General features: G+C 43.0%; 1 long non-coding RNA gene across 1 annotated transcript; it reads right to left on the bottom strand.

Moving 5' to 3' along the window:
* Positions 1–285: 285 nt before the first annotated feature.
* LOC115527425 lies at positions 286–17,522 on the bottom strand. Its single transcript, XR_003972931.1, has 3 exons — positions 17,420–17,522; positions 8,422–8,430; positions 286–296 (listed from the first exon to the last, which is right to left on the bottom strand). It is a non-coding gene; the product is annotated as an uncharacterized LOC115527425 (long non-coding RNA).
* Positions 17,523–22,013: the final 4,491 nt, after the last annotated feature.

The raw sequence follows: 22,013 nt of genomic DNA, 5'->3' as shown, positions 1-22,013 counted from the left end.
TTCTCTATGCATTGGATATCCATTTAATTGATTTGCCTGCATCTTTAATATTCACGCTAATTTTTGTCTTCCTGACGTGTCTATAATCAAGTGAAGTGTTTTGAAGTTGCTGACACACTGATGATTTTCAAATCTTCCTGGCATTGTGCCAAATTGGCTTTGCATGTTCGGAGAGCATTTCACTAAGGGCACGCGTGTTTAAAACCCTTGTATCACCTTGACTCTTGAATATTGTATCACTGTGTAGTGACTCTCTTGATGCCTAACAATCGTGTATTGCTTACAGCCCATTTTTTCTGCACCACCTTACCTCCGGTCAAGAGTTTCCTGACATCTTTTGCATCCGTCGGGTGGAGTCTGGAAAACGGATGCCCAATCCGAAGAGTAACAATTTTCTTAGGCACTTCTGAGGGTAGAATTTGAAAACAGAGAATTGGCTACAAATAGGGTGAAGGACATGGAGTAGCAAAAGGAGAAAAGGGAGTTGACCCAGGTATTCGAGAACGGCACCGGGCCATTTCCAATCATAAAGCGGTTAGAGCAGATGCAGAATGGACTTTCCCAGAGCCCACACTGGCTGCTGGCACCACTGCTGTGGGAACCAGCGTGAGCAGGAAGCAGGCGTCTACACTCCAGGCTCCTGCTGTTGCTGCCGCTGCTCTTGCATTGTTCCTGCGACTTCCTTTTTATATAGTTTTATTGCATCCCTATGCGTGCCTTAAAATTATATTTTGTATTTAGTTGGGTTTTTTTTTACCTTTATAAAAATGGCACGATGCTGTATATCATCTCCTGGGTTTATTTTTCACATTTAATTGTCTATAGCTCAGGTTTATTCATTTTGCGGCACGCCTGTCTGGTTAGTTTACATTTCATTGTGTAAACACACCAGAGTGTATTCATGCACTCTCCTGTTGATAAGCATTTGGATTCTTTTCAGAATTTCTGTGAATAGCACTGCTGTGACCTTCTTGTGTGAAAGTTTTGCCTGAAGATACACGAACAAGTGAAATTGTGGGTCCTGAGATGAATATTTAACCTCATTGGTTAACGAGGAACTGTTTTCCAAAGTGGTTTCACCAATTTACGTGTCATCTTGATTGCATAGCTAGATGGGTAGGTAGGTAGGTAGGAAGTAGATTGGACAGGATAGGATATATTATATTTGCAAATGCTCTACACATTATGAACAGGGTGAAAGCAGAAGTTCTAAAATGCACAGAGTGGGGAGAATACAGCCTTGCCTAGGACGACAGTCACACTTGCCACATGGGAAATCTGGGCCCTTCATTCTCTAAAGGGAGAAAGTCTGAAGGTGGAAAGTCTAAAGCGGGAACAATTGTTTGTAAGTGGTAGGACCTTCAGGTCAACTGTGTGATGACTTTTTAAAAAGTCCGGTTTATGGAGGTATAATTTACATGCAGTAAAAATCAGTCTTTTTTTTTTTTTAATTTTTTTTAACATTTATTTATTTTTGAGACAGAGAGAGAGCATGAACGGGGGAGGGTCAGAGAGAGGGAGACACAGAATCTGAAACAGGCTCCAGGCTCTGAGCTGTCAGCACAGAGCCTGACGCGGGGCTCGAACTCACGGACCGCGAGATCATGACCCGAGCGAAGTCGGACGCTTAACCGACTGAGCCACCCAGGCGCCCTAAAAATCAGTCTTTTTAAAAGGTGTACCGTTCTATGAGTTTTGACAAATACTTGAGTTGTGTAACCACTACCACAATCTATACCACACGGTATAGAACAGTCCATTATTCCGAAAAGAGCCCCCAGGCCTCTTTGTAATCGGTCCCCACCCACCCATCACGTCTGGCGACCATTAACCTAATTTCAATGCCTCTACTTTTGGCTTTTCCAGAAAGTCATGCAAATGACGTCATGCAGGTTGTGGCCTCTGTCTCTGGCTTCTTCCCGTTAGTGTAACGTTTTTGGGATCCATCTGTGTTTTGCGCGTGTCAATAGTTTATTCTCTGATTATTGAGAAGCGTTCCGTGTATGGATGTACCTCAGTTCATTGTTTCATCTACCAGTAGAAGGACATTAGTGTTCTTTACAGTCCTTGATGATCGTGAATTAAGTTTCTATGAATGTTTGCACGCAGGTCTTTGAGTGGGATTTGTTTTCATTCACCTTGGGTATGTATCAAAGATCAGAATGGCTGGATTGTATGCTAAGTATATATTTAACTTTATAAGAAAACTCCAAACTGTTTTCTAATGTAATTTTACAACTTGTACCCTACCCACAATAGTTGAGAGTTCCAGTTGCTCCGTATCTTTACTAGCACTTGGTATTGTCAGTCTTTTAAATTTTAGCTATTATAAGCAAGTATGTAGGAATATCTCATTATGGTTTTATATCGCATTTCCCTAATGTCTAATGTTGTTGAGCATCTCATCAGATGCTTATTTGCCATCTGTAGCTCCTCTTTGGTGAAGAGTCTATATCATTCTTTCCCTCATTTTTTAAATTGAATTGTTTTGTCTTCTTACTGAGTTTTACGAGTTCTTTGTATAATCTGGTTACAAGTCTTTTATCATATGTGTGCTTTGCCAGTATTTTCTCCTAGTCTGTGACTTATCTTTTCATTTTCATTTTTTTCTGTTTATTTATTTTTGCGAGAGCATGAGTAGGGGAGGGGCAGAGAGAGAGGGAGGCAAAATCCAAAGCAGGCTCCAGGCTCCGAGCTATCAGCCCAGAGTCTGACACAGGGCTTGAACCCACGAACCGTGAGATCATGACCTGAGCCGGAGTCAGACGCTCAACCGACTGAGCCACGCAGGTGCCCCTCATTTTCTTAATAGTGTCATTTTAAAGAACTAGGTTGGAAGACACATCCTCTAATTTCAAGACTTACTGTAAAACTATAGTAATCCAGATAATGTGGAATTGGTGAAAGATGAACAAATACATCAATGGGACAGAATAAAGAGTCAATTGATGTTCAACCAAAAGTGCAAGATAATTAATTGAGAAGTGACGGTGTTTTCAACAAGCAATGCTAGAACAGATGGCCAACCTTGTGAAACACACAAAGCAAAACAAAACCTTGAGCACTTCCCATGAACCACATGCAGAAATCGGTCTGAAATAAATCATAGACCTAAAGATAAAATCTAACACTGCAAAATTCTATAAATAAAACATAATAGAAAATCTTTTCAGTCATGGGTTAAGAAAAGATTCCTTAGATAGGACACAAAAATACACATCGTAAAAGACAACTATGATACATCAGACTTCGTTAAAATTCAAGCTTTCCACTTAATGACTTTTAATCTTCAAAACAGAATATGAGCTTGATAGGATGTAAGGATTATTATATTCATTTTACAGATGAAGAAATTGAAACAGAAAAGTTTAGATCACAAAGCTGGAACTACTAAAGCAAGTGATCAAATGTTGGTGTTGGCTTCCAAGTGCAGGTTTTAGCCTCTCCATAAACACAGAAGTTGATCTAATACAATCCAAATGCAAACACAAATAACTTTTATTAGCCGTACCACAACTCTGTCAAAGATAATTGAGAGCTGGGTGTATGCTTAGACATACACAGAATCCTTATCTTTTATGTACATACAGACCGATATCTGTGCAGCTTTTTAAGCCCACAGGCATTTGGCACGACCACTATGAGGTCACCCCAATATAGACTTTTCCCAACTAATCTCCAGATTGATCTGATAGGAAACAGCAAATGTCAACTAATCTGTGGCTTCCAAGGAGTATAAAGCCTGACATCAGCAAGGACTTGGCGTTGCTGACTTTGCCACATGGCTTTGGCAACCACACTGAAAAGAACACAGCACCATAATTCACTGACGTCATGTGCTCTCAGATATCGATATGGAAGATGATCTATGTTACATAGACCCACATTCCCCATGAGCAACTTTCTTCCCTGCTGCTCAGTGTTCAGCTTGACTCTGACGGTAGTATCTGACACGATTCCACCGACAAAGATCACCGTGAAGTGGACTGGAAGCCATTCCCAGCTCAAAATGAAATTTGATTATTTTTTTATTTTATTTGAGAAAGAGAAAGGGGCAGGGGGAGAGTGAGAGGGACTCTGAAGCAGGTTCCTTGCCCAGCGTGGAGAGGACGCAAGGCTTGATCTCCTGAGCTGAGCCAAAATCAAGAGTCAGACGTTTCTCAGACTGAGCCACTCAGGTGCCCCTCCAAATGCAACTTTATATCAAATGTATCAGATCGTCCACAGGAAACTGAACTAGGGTGGTGATGGTGGAGCTGAAGCCAATGCGGAAGCTCTCAGGGAGTTGTGAAAAAGGGCAGAAATCCACGAGAGAAATCATCCATCGTTTGTGAGAAGATGGGATCTTTTTCATGCATTCTTTCCTTTTTTTCTTTTAACAGATTTTTTTGAAGTGCAATGCTCACTGTAGATTTTGAGTCAAGTAGTGGATGTGTGATGGAAAAAATAAATGTATCCGTCTCCAATGCAAATATACACCAACAATAACCCCTTCTTACCATTCCAGGTCCAAATTGCTATTTAAGTCCTATGATCAAGAAAGAAACTATCATATAAAGCCTACCGATAGATTCCTGAATTGAGTTGTCATCCTAAAGTAACATTGATTGAAAGAGCCATTTTAAGTCCAAAGTCTTGTTTGATATTGGCTCCAGCAGAAAAAGTGTCTCCTCCATTTATAAAAACCAAAGCAAATCAAGCAAATAAGAGCACTTTCTCTCGGTCTGGTTTGGTCTGAATCAAGCATCTGCTCTTGGATCGGTTGAGTGAGCAGGACCTCACTCACTGGATGAAATCCCAGTGTGTTATGATTCCGTTCAGACATCATCTGGGGAGGATTCATTGCCTTCTAAGCGGTCAGTTTGTCAGGTGTCTCCTTCATCTCACTTGTCCACCCTCCACCGGCCTCTCCTAGCCTCCAAATCTTCCAGATTCTCCATGATGCACGGGATGAAAGCCAGACTCCTTAGAGTGGGGTATGAGGCTACCCACGAGGTCTGGCAACCCCTTAGCTTACAATCTCGTGTTTCACTTCTTCGCTCTCACTCCTAACCTGAACCTTAAGCTTCCACCACACTAAAATTCCTGTCAACCCTGGTCTTGCCTTATTCCTCTATCATCGGTCTTTTGAATACATTTTTACCCTGAATGAGTCTGTTTGGGAAATGGCCATTCATCTTTTTAGAGATAGCTTAACCATCATCATCTGCTCTACAAAGACTTCCCAAATTCTCTCCATCACACTCTCTTCGAGGACTGAATCAAGCTCCTTTCCTTTGGACCTGTCAAGCTGCATTTGCCTATTTTCCTTGTGGTGCTGCATTATATCGTATCCGAATAGGTGGGCCTGTGTTCTGTTCACGTATGCCATTCCAACTTCCGGGAGAGATCACTAGGCAAAAAAGAATGATTAATCAATTCAGCCAACAGATCAATTAATTAATTTAGCTTCGGCACCAAGGTTAACCTGCTTCTTGTTGATGATGCCCCAATCTCAGTACCAAGTGGTAATTTGCTTGGGTTTTCTAATTGATACTTGAGAGCTTTGTAATAAAATGTAGCTGCATATTGAAAGTATTTAACCAAGGATATAAAATGAAATCAGAAGTCGTTTCAAAGAAAGATACAATTTTAATACCTCAAACTTTTATAGAGCATTTTATATCCCTGGCACTGTCCTAAGTACATTGCTCATATTAAATCATTAAATCCTTTCTAATAACCCTGTGATGTGGGTGCTTTTATTATCCCAACTTTACAGATGAGGAATCTGTGCTTCAGAGAAGTAGGGTAACTTGCTAAGAACCAATGCAATTAGGATTAGATACACACGATACTGTTCCTGGGGCTGGGACCTAAATCTAGAGGATCGTCTGACTTTTTCAGAGATGTCAGGAGCCTCAGGTAATACAGTGTATATATGTGGGCATTGCAGTTAGCCTACGTTTCTTAGAATTCCCTCTGGAATAAATCAAGCGTATGAAGGAAGGATCAGGGCTGGATTCATGGGCAAGCAACTTGTACAGGGACGTAAAACCCTCAACTCATGAACTGTAATGCTCTGCTGTGGCCATCTTGAGACTCTTACTAATTTTTGAACCAGGGACTCACATTTGAATTCTGCACCAGATCCTGTAAATTATGTAAGTGTTCTTGGAAAAGACAGAAGGTTTCCAAGGCGGCCTTTGTGAAATATATAGGTGGTTATTTTATGAATTGTGAGTAATAATGGCGATGCTTTTTATCTCCAAGAGAATTTTTAAAAAATGAGCTCTTTCATTTATTTAACCATCTTCGACATCCAAGTTGTAACACTGGATAAGGTAATCAGGATGACTCCTTTTCAAATGCAAGCTTCCCGTGGGGGGTAGTTTTTTGAAAAGATTTCTTTTTTCTCAAAAGATGTCTAAAGGAGTAATCAGCATATCCTTCTCTGGCCATGCCGGTGGAGGGGAAATGGGGCAGACGTCAGATACACAGTCAACGGAATGCAAAGTGAACAGCATGGGAGAGGAGGTGGGAGAGCGCGAAAAGATAAAGTTGGAAAGGAAAACCAGACAGGACAGTGAGGGGAACTTGGAAGTTGCATAGGGACTTTAGATCCTGTCTTGTACCCATTTGGGAATGGGAGCCCTGAGGCTTCTGTTGAGAGGAAGAACATAGTAAAAGTGTTGAGTCATACAGATTAAGCAGGAAATACTGTTAAGGGGACTTGCTGAAGAGCTGGGAGCCTGCATGTAAAGAGAAAACAGGGGTTGGACTGACGAGGTCCTCTAAAGAGGTGTTTGGGAAGAAAAGATCTAAGGCTTCCTGAAGATGCTGCGGTGAGAAACAGCTGCATCCATGACTGACTGGCTCTGGGACTGGAGCAGAGTAGATAACTCTGAGATCTTGGGCCACAGCAACATGAAAATGTGGCCGTATTGAAAAGTGATGGAGTCCTTCTATTATAGTCGACCTCACATGTCTTTCCTCGTTGTCAAATTGTAAGTCCCATAAAGGCGGGTTCCGTTTTGTCTGTGCGGCTCTCACATGCCCAGCGTAGTGCAGCAGAATAGAACGATCCTGTCTCCTGTCATTGGTCACAAAGTGCGATGATGGGCTCGTGAATCAGTCAGTGAGCAGCTGCGATCAGGGGCAGGCATAAGACCCGAGAAGTGTAATACAGATAGGATGGTGTGGACCATCTGGGCAAATCAAAACTGTGTTGGAGACTCTTCTATCTTGCGGAGATCCTGTCCATTTTATTGAACAATGGTCATTTACTACTGAATGAGAAATACTTCAATGTGTATCGGCTGACAGAGATGTTTGAAAAGGCAAGACACAGGAAAAGACGAAACTTTTCAAAAGAATTATCGAATCACCGCTGCTCCTTCATTTCTCTCCGGTGCTGTGTTTTACAAATCCAGAGGAGACCTTTTGCCCACAACTACAGATTTATCATGGGCCGATGCTGTCTCTTGTAGCAGTATTTTGGAACCTCAGATGTACATAAATAAGCAACGATAACCACCATCGCATAGCACGAATGCCAGCTTGTTCTTCTATTCTCTGCTTTCTGACGCTGGAGGCTGAACTCAGAAACTCCCTTTCTTTTTGGCCAGCCAGTCACAGCCAAGCTCTACCAACAGGGGGAGCTAGAGGAAAGCCCCAAGGCTAAAAGAGAAGAAGGGACTTTCTTTCCCTTGTTTGCTTCCTTCCTATCAGGGTCACCCCAGCCTCACTGCAACAATATATTCCAAATTAAGTTTTAATGGACACATATGGAACGCAGTACTCAATAATCATAGAATAAACATTCTTCTCAGGAACACATGGTACATTTTTTTTTTTTTTAATTAACCCAGTATCAAGCTTTAAAGGAAGTCCCAACAAAATTCCAAAGCATCCGTAACATGCAGGGGAAAAGAAAAAAAAAAAATTTCCCTCCCCATGATGCAAGGTAACTAAAAACAGCCTCATGCATTTTGGAATAATAATAATAACGAACTAGTCCAAAACAAAAACATCCTTGAAACCACTCCATAGATTAAAGATGGCATGGAAATTCTTAAATAGTTAAAGTTTAGTAAAACTGAAAATACAGCATATCTAAACTTACAATATTTAGCTAACGCCTTACATCAAAGGAGATTTAAATATATATTTTTTGTATTAGAAAGGAAAAAAAGGCTTTACATTATTGAGCTAAGTTAAAAGAAAAAGCAGTTAACACAAAGTCAACAGAATAAACCCAAAGCTGGCAGAAGAAACGATGTAATAAAGTAAGAGCAGACATTAATGACAGAGAAAGCAAATATAAAATGGAGATCATCAGTAAGGTCAAAGTCGTTTTTCTGAAAGAAACTGGTGACATAAGCAAACTTCTGGTGAGACTGATTAATAAGGCATAATAAGTAAGAGAGAATGAAAAGGCACAAATGAAACCTATTAAGAATAAAAAATGGGATATTAGAGATTGAAAAGAGAACATTATATGTTACTTATGCCTTTTTTAAAATTAAAAATCTCCACTTGGCATTGATAGAGTTTCCAGATCACTCAATTTATTTTACTTACTATATAATTTTCAGACACCTACTCTGCCCAAGGCACTGTTCTGTACTCTGGGACTTCAGTGGTCAGTGAGCCAGAAAGGCCCTGTTCTTAGGACCTATGTCAGTGATGGGGGGTGGGGGGAGACAGAGAAACAAGATCCCTTTGTAAAGTGGTAGGATAACAAAGAAGATAAAACAGAGTGATGTCGGTGCGCCTGGGTGGCGCAGTCGGTTAAGCGTCCGACTTCAGCCAGGTCACGATCTCGCGGTCCGTGAGTTCGAGCCCCGCGTCGGGCTCTGGGCTGATGGCTCAGAGCCTGGAGCCTGTTTCCGATTCTGTGTCTCCCTCTCTCTCTGCCCCTCGCCCGTTCATGCTCTGTCTCTCTCTGTCCCAAAAATAAATAAACGTTGAAAAAAAAATTAAAAAAAAACAGAGTGATGTCACTGTGGACAGGGGTGGGTCTGCTTCGGACTGAGTGCTCAGAAAAGCCCCACACTGGAGACGAGTGTGCTAGTATGTGATGGTAAAAGGAAGCCAGCTGTGAAAATATCTGTAGGAAGAATATTCTAGACCAGTGCTGTCCAACAGAACTTTCTGTATTGGTGAAAATATTCTGTTATCTGTGCTGTCCACTATGGTAATCACTAACCACATATAGCTATTATTTTAAAAAAAAAATTTTTTTCAACGTTTTTTTTATTTATTTTTGGGACAGAGAGAGACAGAGCATGAACGGGGGAGGGGCAGAGAGAGAGGGAGACACAGCATCGGAAACAGGCTCCAGGCTCCGAGCCATCAGCCCAGAGCCCGACGCGGGGCTCGAACTCACGGAGCGCGAGATCGTGACCTGGCTGAAGTCGGACGCTTAACCGACTGCGCCACCCAGGCGCCCCAAGCTAGCTATTATCTTAAATATGGCCAGTGTGACTGAGGAACTGAATTTTTTTTGAGAGAGACAGAGACAGAGGTATAGGGGATGCGCAGGAGGAGGGGCAGAGAGAGAGGGAGAGGGAGAATCCCAAGCAGGTTCCACGTCCAGTGCAGAGTCCATAGTGGGGCTTGATCTCATGACCGTGAAATCATGACCTGAGACCACATCAGGAGTTGATGCTTAACCAACTGAGCCACCCTGGCACCCCCTGATTATTTAATTTAATTTCGATTTTAATTAGCTTTAATTTAAATAGTTATAGGCATGTGCCAAACAGTACAAAACTCTTAATTAAAAAATAAAATTCGTAGAGAGAGGCGCCTGGGAAGCTCAGTTGATTGTGTCTGATTCTTGATTTTGGCTCGGGTGATAATCTCATGGTTTCATGGGTTTGAGCCCCGAGTTGGGCTCTGCACACCGACCATGAGGAGCCTGCTTGGGATTCTCCCTCTCTTCCTTTCTCTGCCCCTCCCCTGCTGGCACTCTCTCTCTTTCTCTGTCAAAATAAATAAATAAACCTAACAAATTCATAGAAAAAACATGTTAACTAAGATCTCATGAATAAAAGAAAAAAGGTTTAAATTAAATATTCACTAAAAGATCTTCCCATGAAGAAAACAAAAAAAAGTAATTTCAATTCCAAGCTTATACAAAATGTTCAAAAAAAAAAAAAAAAAGTAGACAAAAAGGAAATCTTGCAATTCCTTTGATAACGAAGGCAGACAAGAACCATGCAAGGAGGAGAAATTTTACACAGAAATAAAAATTCTTAAACAAAACATAGCAAACAAATCCAGCTATAACTATAAATGAGATGACAACCAGGTGCATTAATCCCTGGAAAGCAAGTTCAACAAAGTTTCCCGGAATGCCCCTGTGTTGCTAAGAATACAGCAGCAATGAACAAAAACAGAACAGACCTCGTAGTCCTCGTGGAGCTGAGAGATTAGAGCCAATAAATGCAATACATAGTCAGTTCAGCATGAGAAAAGCCATGGAGAAAAATAAAGCAGAGAAAGGGGGGTGCATGGGCTGGGAAGTACTGATTCATGAAGACCTCACTAAGAAAGTGATATCTGGGGCGCCTGGGTGGCGCAGTCGGTTACGCGTCCGACTTCAGCCAGGTCACGATCTCGCGGTCCGTGAGTTCGAGCCCCGCGTCGGGCTCTGGGCTGATGGCTCGGAGGCCTGGAGCCTGTTTCCGGTTCTGTGTCTCCCTCTCTCTCTGCCCCTCCCCCGTTCATGCTCTGTCTCTCTCTGTCCCAAAAATAAATAAACGTTGAAAAAAAAAAAATTTAAAAAAAAAAAAAAAAAAGAAAGTGATATCTCAGCAAGTGAGGGAGAGAGGAGAGAGCTGTGTGGATGGTAGAGGAAAGTGTCTTCTAGGCAGAGTGGTTCGTCGCATATATGGAACAGTGGACCAGCAGCTAGAAGGCCAACATGACTCATGTTGAGTAAGAGGACAGGTGAGGGGAGAGATCTGGGAGCTGGCATGGGACCAGAGCAGATGAGGCCTTGCAGGCCACTGCAAAGAGTGCGCCCATCAGATGGAAGCCACTCAACAACTGAGGCTCAAAAGGAACATCACACAACAACGACAACAACAACAAAGATGGCCTCTGCTGCTGCATTGAGAATGGTCTGGAGAGAAGCAGAGGGAAAAATGAGAGGTGATTTAACCCAAGGGAGAGATGAGGGAGGTTTGGGAAGAAGGATACAGTGGTACAAGAGTGGGTGTGTGCCAAGTGGGGTTGGCAGGCGGTGCCCTGGCTCCATGTGGACTGGGAGGAGGAGGGGCCAAGAGAAGCTCCAAGGTTTATGGTTTGAACAATTAGAAAGATGGAACCGGCATTTCCGGAGTTGAGGAGACTAAGAGAAGAAAGTGTGAGGAGAAGGTCAGGAGCTCAGTTCTGGACTTGCTGGGTTTGAAACGTTTGTCACACATCCGGAAGGGGTGGGAGGGAGGTATTGAAAACACATCTGGACGAATGGTTCTGGAGTGGAGACCGGAAGTGTGGTCTGTAGGTAAACATTTGTGAGGGTGAGTTAATAGATGGCATCTAAAACTGGAACATAAAGACACCTGTCCCCAAGCCTGACCGGAGACTGAACGGATATAGAAACCACAGACCAATCTCACTTAGGAATGTTGAATGTCAAAATTGTAAGTGCGTAAAAGCAAACGGTTTAATAGCACATTTCACCAATCGTTCAGCAAAGAGGATCTATATGTTCTAGAAGCGGAAGAGTTGCTCACTATTGGAGAAAGCATTGTGTACTCCATTCCTACTAGCAAATTAAGAAGAAAAAAAAACCCCAAACCTAGATCTCTAAGATGCAGAAAAGGCATCTGACAAAATGCCACCTCCATTCCTTACAAAAGTGAAATAAGTGATAACATTCTAGCAAAAAAAAAAAAAAAAAAAAAGCTCAAGTTTGCATGCATAAAGCTCTTCACTGCAGCCTCATTTGTGCAAAGGCAAAACGAAACAAAACAAAACAAAACATAAAGAGGAACCAACTATCCATCAGCAGCTCATTGGTTGAATAAACAATGGTACATGCAAACTCTGGCGGTTGGAGAAAGCAGGTGTATGAATGTGTGCACATATTTCCCTACATTATAATTAGAACAAAGACTACAGCAAGAACCTTAAAACTGTGAGGAAGGAAGTAGACAAAGTAGGGGAGACAGAGTTAAAGTCCATCGCTCCAATATAGCCACTTTTATTTTTTTTTATTTTTTTTTATTTTTTTTTTCAACTTTTATTTATTTTGGGACAGAGAGAGACAGAGCATGAACGGGGGAGGGGCAGAGAGAGAGGGAGACACAGAATCGGAAACAGGCTCCAGGCTCCGAGCCATCAGCCCAGAGCCCGAAGTGGGGCTCGAACTCCCGGACCGCGAGATCGTGACCTGGCTGAAGTCGGACGCGTACCGACTGCGCCACCCAGGCGCCCCTATAGCCACTTTTATTAATTTGACTTTGATTCCGTCAGGCAAATATTTGACACAATTATAAGACACAATTAAATTTAACAAAAAGTAATTTTTTTAAAAATTGAGGGAAAAATAAAGCCAAGGTTATGTACTTACCTGTGGACTGAGTTGGTGGGCCAACCGTGCATAGAAAAACCATTTCAAATAATTTTAAAACAGTAATTTGTGTGTTGTTAGTGGAATACACTCTAGGGACAAAGAGACCTGAACAAAAATCTTAAACAGCTTTTAGGAAAAATATTGCTTATGGCAGTGTTACTGCTATTTTAAGATTGGTGCCCATATACGGTGGGATGAAACAAATGAGTAATTATGTTGGGTCATTGACAACAAAGACTTTCATCCTGAGAAGAAGGATAGATTGATGTAGGATTGATAAAGTTTAATAAAATCCTGTAGTCTTCAGTTTGAATGGGAATTTCCAGTTTGATTCATGATGTAATTAATCTTAAAAAAAAAATACTTATTTCCTAATTATTTGCCCTGAAAAGTCTAGAAATTATCACTGAGTAGTAAAGAGCACCACTATCATCTAGAGTATAGTCTCTAAATATCATTTTCAGTTAAATGAAACTAACTAGGACTTCCTGGAGAAATTGTGTTTCCAAATCTGGAACAAGACGTGTGCCATGTGAATCTGGAGCATCTTGAAATATCAGGAAGCAAAGAAGCTACCAAGAGCTACTGAGGCTAGGCTCAAAGATTCAGAGACCACCCTGAAGAGACTGGCCAAAAATGCAACAATTTAGGCATCAGTGAGAATTATATCTGTTATCGACTAAAGAGCATAAATCTTATTTCAATCCAGAAGTTCATAAAAATTTTAGGGAAAAAAAATCCCCAATCATCACCTTTTGAGAATGCAATGAAATCAGTTCATTATTTTAAAAACCAATAAAGGCAATGGCAGTAAACATGTCTGACTCTCATAATGAAATATTGAGTGAAAAAACACATTTTAGAAAAACATGGAAGGAAACATTTCATTTCCATAAAGTTAAGCACGTGTAAAACTAATGTGCCACTTAGTGTTAATCATGTATTTTATAAAGAAAGGCAAAGGAATGAGAATTTTCAGAATTTTGGTTACCTCTGGTGGGAGAAGTAGACCATGATTGAAGAAGGTAAGTGCATACGTGGGTGTTCATTGTATTATTATTATTCTTTAAACTGCTCCCGGGGCACCTGCGTGGCTCAGTTTGCTAAGCGTCTGACTCTTGGATTCGGCTCAGGTCATGATCTCACGCTTCGTGGGATCAAGCCCTGCACTGGGCTCTGCCCTGGCAGTGTGGAACCTGCTTGGGATTCTCTCTCACTCCCCCTCTCTTGTTTAGATAAACATTAAATACTGCTCTATATGTGTATTCTTTTATACTTGTGAGGGTGCTCACAGTAAAAATTAAATCAAATGAGACAATAGAAGTAGTTTATTACAACCCTCTAGTTAATGGTAAGAAAGCAAAGATGTTGGAGTGTGGCAGATGTAATCAACCCTTACCTCACTGGGGGCAGGTGGGGAGCCCTAGGCCGGGCAGCAGTGTGGAGGCAGGGCAGAAACCTGCCCACTCCCAGGGAGCTCATCCAGAGACCGCTTGTGGCTCACAGCGTCTGCTCTCCGGCCTGGGGCGCTTAAGCTATAGAGATCTGCTTCCTTAGGAGATAAGAAAGATGAGTGCAAGTAAGATACAGGGTCTATGCCTGAACCAGCGGACTAACGCAAGTCTTAAGAGAGCCCGAGTCTATTCACAGCAAACTTGCGTGAATGAACTCAGCTGAAAGAAGCCAATAGGCTCATGTGGAAAATCTTTCTACTCCTTCCCCTCTGCTGGGCATAGGCAGGTTGGCTGGTCTTCGTTTATGTCGGCTCCTTCTTCCAAAAGTCATCGAATCTAAGCAATAGTGTTGTTGGTTTGGCAAACATGTGTTGATTTCCTGTTGTGTGCCTGTGCTGGGAGATGGGCGGAGAGGCACAAAGATGAATGAGGCCCAGGTCCATCTGCAAAGTGACGCAGTGGGGACTGGGGGTGTGAGGAAGAGCCGTGAGGGAAAATGCAGTGCTAAGTCAGGTGATCGCTCACCAATCGACGCATTCACTTAATGGACTTTCACATGCCAATCTCTGTGTTGGACCCTGTGCGTCAGCTGATAAATCTGACATTGCCAATGCCTTCCAAGACTCACAGTCCCGTTAAGGAGACAGACAGACAGAAAGTTACAACACAACTGGTAAATCTGGTGATAGAAATTCTCAAAGAATGTCATGGAAATAGAGAACAGTATCTGATGGGACAAGGGGAAGAGCTAAGAGTGGACACTGGAGGGAGATTTTGAGTGAGACATTAGACAATACTAATGGAACAGGTGAAGAATACAGGACCTGGATCCCAGACAGCAGGGGTGGTGTGAAAAAGACACCGAGGCCAACAAACAAAACACCACCACTGCTACTTTGTGTGTCGGACATTGGGAGTGGGGAAGATCATGGTAGAGCTTGGCTTTCTGGAGGAAAGTTGGGGGTTTATTTTTTATGTGTTTAAGTTGAAATATAATTAACATACAGTGTTCTGTTAGTTTCAGGTGTTGGATATTTATTGCAAGGTAATGGAGACACCATGGAAAGAGTTGATGATGGAGAATGACATAATATGATCTGAATTCTCCAATTAGTGCTCTGGAGACTAGCGTGGAGAACAGTTTTGGAGAGACCAGAATGAAATCAGAGGAGCTAATGGAAGGCAGAGAACAAGTTAGGGGTAAGGAGTTCCCTTCTGGATACTTTGCGTTTGAGGGACCTGAGACTCAAAACTCAGGAGAAGTCAGATGGGCAGGAGGTAGTCAGGTCTGAAGATGGATAGAGTCACATGGAGATTCTAAAACAGTGGGAGGGGCCTGAAGGGAAACACTGCCTCCCCGCTGTGGGCTGACTGTGGGCCCCCTCCAGAATGCTGCACTGAGGGACCAAGAGGGTAGAAGAGACACGGTGGTTGGGGCAACACATGGTCAGTGTGGGTCCCGCATGCCTTCCTCAAGCTGGGCAAATCTGGTGGAAGGCATTTCTAATGTGTCACAGTTCCTATTTTCTTGCTTCTCTAACAGAACATGGTTAGGAAAGAACACCACATGTCTGAACTGGATGTAAATCAGATGGAAGGTGGCTCACAAGAGATTTCAGTCCAAATAATAGGTCAGATCTTTTCAGGCTCCATAAAAAGAGTCATAAAGATCAGTATCTACAAAAACCTGAATTCCATTTTCTACTAAAGGAAATTTGAAATCACCCGGGGCCCTTGTCAACTTCATTTTATTGGAGGACAGATGGGGAGAGAAGTGGATCATATCTCATTCCTTCAGTAGGTTATAGAATCCAAGAATCATAGTCTCATGGCTAAAGGGTATTTTGAGGTCAATTCACCTGACCTCCCTTAAGAAACTTGAAATAAATCTTCACCAGGAACACTTCAAGAAAGAATTCCTTCCGTGGCCCTGGTAGGGATCAGGACAAGCTAATGTTGTGCAGGCACTTTGGAGAGGTAGAAGAGATGGAGTGGGTCCTGGAAGCAGCAACAAAAAATAACACATTGCATGATGTCAACGACAAAAAAGATTATTTTGGCAGTGAGTCCCTTCCAGTGTAAGCTGGGGTTACCTGTGGGCTTGGCAAGAAGAAAAGAAAGATTGCACATTAAGAAAAAGTTGCAAACACAAAAACAAGAATTAAAGGGTGTTATCAAAATATCCCACCCTTCCTACCTGCAATGATGAGGGTCATCTGCGCAGACAATGTATCACCTATATTTACAAAAACCTTTTGAGTACTTGCACATTTAATCCTCTACAAATCATCCTTAAACCCAAAATCGTGTCTGATAAAACTAAGACCCAGAAGAGGTAAATGACTTGCCCAAGTTGGCCCAGTTGGTAAGCAGAAGAGTGTAAGCCAATTATGGCTTCGTGGTAAAATATATATAACCTAAAATTTGCCATTTCGACCATTTTTAAGTATATAATTTGATGGTATTTAATTGCATTCGTAATATTTTACAATTAGCACCACTACATATTTCCAAAACTTTTCATCTCCCCAAAACAGCAACTCTGTAACCATTGAGCAATGGTTTAATTCTCTTCTTTCTCTCCCAATTTTGCCTATCCTAGATTTTTCATATAAAAGGAATCAGACAATATTTGTGACTTTTTGCCTGGCTTATTTCAACTAGCATCACGTTTCAAAATTCATCCATGTTTTAGCATGTATCAGAACTTCATTCCATTTTAATGGCTGAATAATATTCCATTGAACGTATACATCATATTATGCTTACTGATTTATCTCTTGATGGACACCGGGTAGCTTCCGCCTTTTGGATATTGTGCATAGTGCTGCAATGAGCACTGGTATACACATGTCTCTTGGAATTCCCGTTCTCATTCTTTTGGCTATACTCCAAGGAGTGGATTCGCTGGTTCATACATTCTATGTTTAGCTTTGTGAGGAACCACTGAGCTGTCCCATGGTGGCCGCACCATTTTACAGTCTCAGCAACAATATATAGGGGTTCAAATTTCTCCACATCTACTTATTTCTGGTTTTTGTTTGCTTATTGCCTTCCTAGTAGGTGTGCTGTGGTATCTCATTGTGGTTTCGATCTGCATTTCCCTAATGACCAACGATGCCGATTATCTTTTCACGTGCTTATTGGCCATCTGTATATCTTCTTTGGAGAAACATCTATTCAAGTCCTTTGCCCAAATTGTTTTTAATGTTTATTTATTTATTTTTTTGAGAGAGCGAGAGACAGAGACAGAGAATCCCAAGCTGACAGCGCAGAGCCCAGCGTGGACTTGAACTCACAAAGCGTGAGATCATGATCTGAGATGAAATCAAGAGTTGGACCCTTAACCAGCTGAGCCACCCAAGCACCCCAAGTCCTTTGCCCATTTGTAAACTGGATTGCTTATTTGCTATTGAATTATAGGAGTTCTTTCAGATATTCTGAATATTAACCCCTTATCAGATATGATTGCAAATATTTTCTCCCATCCCATGGGTTGCCTTTTCACTCTGTTGACCGTGTCATTTGATGCACAAAAATTTTTAATATTGATGAAGTCTTATTTATGCATTCATTCATTCTTGCAGCCTGTGCCTTCGGTGTCATGGTCAAGAAATCATTGCTAAACCCAATGTTCTGAAGCTTTTCCCCTATGATTTGTTTTTGTTTTTTGTTTTCTAAGAGTGTTATAGTTTTAGCTGTTATATCTAGGTCTTTAATTCATTTTGAGTTCATTGTTTATATGGGACAAAGTAAAGATTTTTAGCATGTTCTAGTGCTGGGAAAACACATTTTGTGCCAGGTAAGACATTTTCAAATAAAGTATCTCGCTTCCAGAATGGTGGCGTGCAGAGCTTTACAAACATGCTCTCCAGTGATACAATCACAGCTGTTAAAAAAAAAACCAAAAAACTAATGTTAAAAACAACCACTTAAAGTCTCTGGAAATTGTTGTGAGGGCATACGGAAAATGAGGAAACATTTATTGAAGCAAACCTATGAGTCACAGAACAGTGAGAGTCTATGAGAGCTGAGCCACAGCACACACCCCCATCACTCTCCCCAGCTAGATTTTCTATGGGCACGCGTGGCCAAGAAGATGGGATTCCCTCTCCCCCATCTCCCAGCCAGAAGCAGCAGTATTTCCCTGGTGAGGGCAGGTCACCATCATTTCTCATCTCTACCTGGGTGTCACTACCACCCAGGTCCGTGCTGCAGAGGATAAATTCCAGGGGAGTGTGGCTGAGAGTTTGGACGCTCCCTGCCTCCACCAAGATGCCATGTTTTCACCTATTCAATGGGGGACAGAGGTGAGAAAGGCTAATCCTACCAGCTGGTCTGTCTCTTTCTTCCATCCCTAATAACTTAGTCACTCTTCTCGATGAAAACTTCCTTCCAACTCTAAACTCCAATTCTATCTACCCCCTGCTAATTTCTTTCCAAAGCCTTAGATTCCCAATTCAAAGGCTTGGGGATGAGGAAGTCTTAAACTTTTTGCTTATTTCTGAGGTAAAAGCATAAGATATGTCCTAATTATCATTCTCATCTTCCCCACGTTTCTAATGACCAACCCTTCCTCCTAGGACGGCATCTGAGGGTATCCCTCTTTAACACACCTTTGCAGAGGGGGTTGGTATTTTTCCACAGTCCGCCGAGGACAACACTCAGCCAGGCAATTGACTATATGACTCAGTCAGATGGAGGCAAGGCTGACAACATAGGACCGCTTCACTGTCACCCAGTCACAGATGGCCAGACTGAAGGAAAGGAGCAGCTACGTTATGAGGTGAGCAGAGACAAGTAAGCATCCCAACACATCCATCCCACAGTACACGTGCACATCTGGTACTGATTCCCCACTTCCCATCCGGGGAGGTGTGAGTGCGTGTGTTTGCATGCACGTGTGCACATGCGCGTGCCTGTGCGAGTGTGCGAATCAGAGCAATCCTAAGCGGGTGAGAAGCTCCAGCAAGCGGGCCACGGAGGAGGCGTATGGGACAACTGGGACAAGGTGCAGTGGTACAAGTTAAGAGGAGGCTGCTAATAAAAGTGCTCTCCCGGGGCGCCTGGGTGGCGCATTCGGTTAAGCGTCCGACTTCAGCCAGGTCACGATCTCGCGGTCCGTGAGTTCGAGCCCCGCGTCGGGCTCTGGGCTGATGGCTCAGAGCCTGGAGCCTGTTTCCGATTCTGTGTCTCCCTCTCTCTCTGCCCTCCCCCGTTCATGCTCTGTCTCTCTCTGTCCCAAAAATAAATAAACGTTGAAAAAAAAAAAAAGTGCTCTCCCAAGGCCATGGCTGGAGGAAGAGGACACATCACACCTTTCCTCTTTGCCTTTCACAAACAATACATGTTAATTTTTTAAAGAGATTTGAGGAATGAACTTCAGACCCAGATTTGTGCAGTTAGGTGAATCTGCCTCCAATTAAATCTCAATTGCCTCCTCCAGATGGTGGAATTTTGCCTCTTCCTCGTGGTCCTTTTTGAGAACTAATTATCTGTAATATTTCACCTTTGATTTGCTCTGGGGCAAGCCTCATCCCTCGCCACACACACACGCACACACACACACACACACACACACACACACACCATGAGCTTCTTGCCCTCTTGCAGTCTATACACCCTCCCACCTCCCTCGCTCCTGTTTTCTCCTCCTTCACCCTTCAGGTCCCCAGCTCAGCTGGCCACCTGTCTCCAAGTCCAGTGTCCCAGAAAGACCTCCCCTCACTCTCCTCTCCCCCATCCTTACTGTTCTCATGGCCGGCTCGGGGTTTTGTGTTCCATGGGCAGCTGAAGGTACACTTTGGGCTTAAAGAGAAAGATGCTGTGCCATTGGTTCCGAGTCGCTTTTCCAGACAGTCCTGCAAGGGAGTTCATCAGCCTGCAGGCTACAAACTGGCAGAGCCCTGGGTGTGCATTATCCTCTGGAACTTCATAGACAGGCATTGCTGGGCTTTGGGACAGACTTTGAGCATTTCTGGGCTTCCGTTATAAGACCATCTAAAGTCATCAAAATATCACCGATTCCTAACAGGAATAACATCTGTTTGTGTGAGGTCACCCTTTATTGAGTGTGAAAGGAAGAAGCAAGGAAAGGCTGGCACCAAGTAAAAGTCATGCTATCCTAGGCCAACCCTGTGCTTATACTTCATCTTTCAACACCCGCCATGGCTTCTATGCCATTGCCTTTGAAGTTTCATACTCCTAGGATCGTGACCCTTACTGGAATATGAGCATCACAGGCATTACAGTTAGATGAATTATAAGCATTATTCCTAACATCAGAAAACACAGGACTGACTGGTGACCTAGACGTGCAGTGTCTGTGTTAACTGTGGAAATGTCACTTCCAGGCTGTTGGCCTCCTTTTCTACACCTGCAAAAATGTGAGTATTAGAAGGATCTTGGAAGTTCATGACTGTTCCTTAAACACTTATCTTTCTATGAATCAAAGTTTAGGATGTAATCCTAAGCATCTTTTTCTTTTGAACATCTTCCCAGAGTTTTATGGTGCTGACACAGGATATGTATGCTATTCTGTTAAAGAAAGGACAATCTTTAAGCAAGTAACACGTTCATAAATCTGCATTGAAGATGCAATAAAAAATGGTCCTGGGAAGAAGCAACCGATTATTCTGGAGTTTCCGGGGCCCAAAGGAAGGGCACAGGACCTATCTACACACAGAGACTCCCTCTTCCTCCCACCAACAAAGCCTAGAGACCCAGGGAAATCCGGCCCCTTCTCTGGCTTTAAGTCCTAGGAAGTTCAGAAAAGAAGAAAATCTATGTGAGGAGTAGGAGGAAAGAATGTACCTCATAAATTTCACTTCGATCTTTATGAAAATGCTCAGCAGAGTTCTTATATAACTGAATATATATGAATAAATTAAAGGATGATCAAAAGCATCCCAGGTCCTCCCTCTCTGTCTCCTTCTCTTCCTCCTCCCGCTTTTCTCTGTCTTTCCAGATAGCACCTCCGTTAGCACTTTTTCTAGTAAGATCCGATTAGGTTTCCATACTGGGGGAGGGGTAAAGGGAGGTTAAGATTAGGACCCGCAGTCTTCACCCCCGAGGAGATGCAGCAGGACCCCTGGCTCTCTGCTCTCACCTATCACCCTCTGATGGAGCCCCTGCAAAATCTCACCCAGCCTCCCATCCATTCTTCCCTGTGAAGTGACCACAAGACGAGTCTCCCACGTGCCTTCTCACTTACCCCCAGGGCCACACTTGCAGTGGTGATAGGACGCCACTCCTTGTACAGGATTTCACCCTTCAAACTCAAGATGCCCAAACTGAATCTGCCTTCTCCTTCTCGGTCGCTGACATCCGTGAAGTCTCGCTCTATCGTCTTCCCGTAGAAGCATCTCCAACATTTGCCAAGGTCACATAAGGGGAGAAGGATCTCAAGGCCATTTGGCCTCCTTCCCTGCTGCCACACCCCACAGGTGGTCCAACAGCCCCCAGAGGAGGGAAGGTGTGCTCCACTCTGCTGAAAGCTCAAGGTGTGTGTGTTCGCCAGAATCGCCACCTGCCTTCCTGGTTTCCACGCCATCTGCCTTCTGGGCCCCAATGCACAAATTAGATCTTTCCTCTATATGACAGCCTTAAAGACATTTAAAGCACAACTCTCATCTCTGAGGGGTCTGTCCCTTCCCAGCACTATTCACTCAAGCCTGCATACAACATTATTTACTCCTTCCTTCCCGGGTCGACCCCCTGTGCACACACTTCCCATATGAAAGCCGTGATTCAGGTGTGGTCTGTGAGCACAAGGCCCCGGGAGGTGGTCCCTCCCTCCACGTTCCAGGGCCTGCTTCCCAGAGGCCCGAGGGCTGCAGCCAGGAAGCCTGTCTCCTTTGGAAAGCGGGTACATGTGCAACAAAAATGCCTTGGCTCTCAGTGGCATCCAATAGCAACTTAGATTACTACTGATGGGGCCCGATATTTTTTTCTCATTTTATTATTTATTTATTTATTTATTTTTAGTT

This window comes from Lynx canadensis, chromosome D2 (assembly GCF_007474595.2).
Source record: "Lynx canadensis isolate LIC74 chromosome D2, mLynCan4.pri.v2, whole genome shotgun sequence".
Classification (NCBI taxonomy): Eukaryota; Metazoa; Chordata; class Mammalia; order Carnivora; family Felidae; genus Lynx; species Lynx canadensis.
This window is presented reverse-complemented; position numbering and strand designations above follow the sequence as displayed.